The 3,565-nt window shown below is 32.8% G+C and overlaps 1 pseudogene; it reads left to right on the top strand.

The window, feature by feature from the left end:
• Window positions 1-588: 588 nt before the first annotated feature.
• LOC100618545 (rRNA-processing protein FCF1 homolog) lies at window positions 589-1,174 on the top strand (annotated as a pseudogene).
• Window positions 1,175-3,565: the final 2,391 nt, after the last annotated feature.

The following is a 3,565-nucleotide window of genomic DNA, read 5'->3' as shown; positions in this document are numbered from 1 at the left end:
TCTTTTTGCAGAACAAAGTGTCATCATATTATATGAATATAATCTTATTTATGACACAAATTGTCATTCAGGTATTGTCAACCATGATACATAACACATAATGCAATGATTACATTCTGAATGAGGTCTAAAATTTCAGTAGCTTTGTTAACATTGATATGTGAAAGCTCTAGCTGGCTCAGTGATATAATTCTCTTTTTTATTTCAGGATTGAATTTCACTATGAGACTAGAGGGTGCAATTGAGGACTGTAGTGAATAATGAATCTACCAAGAATATGGGAGTGAAATAGTGAGTAACAGTAACTTAAGCTATAGCCTACTGGAGCACATACTTTAAACTCTTTCTCTCTGTCTCTTTCTCTGTATGTGTGATTATTTTTTTACTCTCAAACCAACATTTATTTTGCTTAATTTTGTTTTTTATTTAATTAGGTATTTCCAAATTACATGGAAAAAAATAACACTTTAGAAAAATGTTGAGTTCAAAATTCTCTTCTTCCATCTAACTCATTCTCTATCTAAAAAGGAAAGCAAGTACATTGCTCTTCAGACCTCAGAGTGGGAAGGAACATCTTAATATGGTGAAACAAAGAAAGAGAGGAAATATGCAACCATGAAACAAATGTTTAGTTTAAGAGATGATACATTAAAGGAAAAGATCGATTAAAACAAAAAAAGAAAGAGAAAAAGATACCAGTGCTCTCAAAGAAAGAGAAGTGCCACAGTACCCATCCTTCTTATTCTTCTAATGTAACATACAGTTGGGACCCCATTACTACATCCTGGTTGATATCAACCTTATCAATTTCTCCATTAAAGTTAAACTGGACTTAATGCAATAAATGGTGGATTGTCTGCATGCCAAATGTATTCCTTGCATAACTGACTGTGTAATGGCTGAAACTGAATAACTGGAACAGAAATACTGAGTAGCACTGAGGATTGCCAAGGACCCACAATTTGAATATTTGCCATGTTCACACAAAGGAATATTTTCAGATGATTGCTTAGTCCAGATAGTCACTCAGCATGAATGTTATATTGTGGCTACAGTTGATTGGGAACTTAACTGAAGAATCTGGAAGATCCCTGGAGTTCCCATCATGTACATTTCCAACCACAGGTATAACATCAAAAGAATGTCAGATGGTTATGCAGCCCCTAGATTGTAACTTCAAGAGACTGTGTTTCCTGTGATTCCAGACTACAGAACAGTCAGTTAACAGAAAAGCACCACTGTAGACCACTTACTTGGTCCTATTATGGAAAATGCAGTTACATGAACTTATTTTTTTTATTTTATTCTGAAGTGTATCTTGTGTATCTTAATGAAAATCTCATTAAACACATTTATATACCTAAATCAATTTTGTTCAGATATTTCTATAGATGGTTATTCTGATTATCTCATTCTTCTTTACTACTGGATAATGATCTTTAAAAAAAGTACTTCAGTGGACTTTCTTCCCTTGCATCTACCCTTATTGTAAAAGCTGCTGTTATGTACATCTTTATTATATTGGGAATAAACATATAAGTGAGGGGAAAAAAGGAAAACAAAGCATACTTAGTGAAACATACTTCCATATTGACAGTGTTGCAAAAGAAGACAAACAAAATAAAGCAATAAAAAGTAAAATTAAAAAACCTTATCCTTGGGGGCAGTTAGTGACTCAATTGATTGAGAGGCAGGCCTAGCAATAAGAGGTCATGGGTTAAAAATATGTCTTCAGACACTTCTTAGCTGTGTGACTTTAGGCAAGAGTCTTAACCTCCATTTTCTAGTTTTTAACATCCTTTTGCCTAGGAGCCAGTGCACAGAACAATTATGCTTGGCTTTGTATTTGGAGTTCATAATTTTTTTTTCCTCTGGAGGTGGATATTAACTTTCATCCTGAGTCTTTTTGCAATTGTCTTTGATCATTGTCTTGATTGGTACAACAAAGTCTTACAGAATTGATCATACATAGTTTTCTTCTTATTTACACAGCAAGTAAATCAAAGAACTGTCATTTAAAATGGTGGTAACTTCCTGTGGCCAGATTTTTTTTTCCTTCAAACTTGGCCCTGGAAGACCTTTGGATGGGGACCTTGGGTTCCTCTTTGATTTTCCTTTAGGATTACCACATCAGTGAGTGGAAAAGTCTGATTCCCTTTCCTGGCTTTTCTGGAGGGACAAGCCTCCAGAGAGGCCTTCATCTTGGAGGAATCCTTGAGGCTAAAACCCTTACTTAATTTACCTCTGGGCCCCCTTTGCTGGGGTCTCTGAAGCCCTGCCTGGTTCAGTCCAAGCTGGAGTAATTATCTACCCTCTCTGGCTTCCTTACTTTCTCTCTTTCCCTCTATTTTCTAAATAAACTACCATAAAAAGTCATTCTTATTTGAGCAATGATTTTGGTGACCAGACTACTCCAGTATTCAATTTAAGGCATTGTTTTAACTTTGTTTGGAGTACAGTTTGAGAGGACTCAACTGAAACCTTCCTCTATTCCACCATGCTTCTTCCCCACCATTTAAATTGCATAGAATACATATTATTTATCAATTTAAATAAATATGAATAAATGAAAATTTTGCCATTCTATTGAAATGATGAAAATGCTTTCTTTGTTATACCAGTTTATATCTATAATATGAGAAATTTTGTCCATATCAAATAATGTGAAAAAAAATTTTAATCAACTCTTTTGCAATAATATTTTTCTAATAATGAGCATAGAAAAATGTATAAAATGATGTATCCTTAAATTATAATGCATTCAATATATTTTTCCATAATTATTCCTCATTTCTTTTGAAAGTAATATCTCTTCTATATACTATACTGATTCATTTACTTGTGCATCTGAAATTTAAAAAAATGTCATCTCTGTGAATTAAATTCTGAAGAACAAATGAAATATTTCAGCAATGATTTCAGGAAGATATATCCAATGGGATTTTAGCTACTGACTCCTCATAGAAATATTGACATTCATCTATGAAAATAGATAAACAGTTAACTGCTGCTAAAACTGACTACAGAATTGTTGGGATAAAACTATGTCCACATAAGGCACATTATGAGACTCATGAGACTCTAGAACAACAAAATTTCCTTTTAAGCCAGCAAATGGAATATGTGAAAGCGATGAGGCAATAAAATGATTTCTATATAAGAAAACTAGTTTGAAGTGAGGCATAAAAACATGAATCCATTCAAGTTGCTGTTTCCATAAACTTAATTTTTATAGTGGAGGCTCCTAATTTCTTATTAGAGAAATTTTCATCTAAAAATATTGAGAATGCACAAGACTAAGTCAGCTTCAGGATAAATCAAAATAAATTAAATATATCTTTCCAGTAGAATTCAAATTTTGTTGAGCTCTCTGACTAATTAGGATATTCAAGGTTTATATCAAACACCCATTGGTGAGGCTTTTACTTTATTGTCCTTAAGCTAATGATACCTATTTTGCTAATGTGATATAAACAACATCATAATAGGCTATTTTCTATCATATATGTATATGTATACTAAAATTGCCTATATTAAATTGAAATATATGCTTAAGAGGTACTTT

This window comes from Monodelphis domestica, chromosome 8 (genome assembly GCF_027887165.1).
Source record: "Monodelphis domestica isolate mMonDom1 chromosome 8, mMonDom1.pri, whole genome shotgun sequence".
NCBI lineage: Eukaryota > Metazoa > Chordata > Mammalia > Didelphimorphia > Didelphidae > Monodelphis > Monodelphis domestica.
The sequence above is the reverse complement of the archived record's forward strand: the minus strand, read 5'-3'. Positions and strand labels throughout refer to the sequence as shown.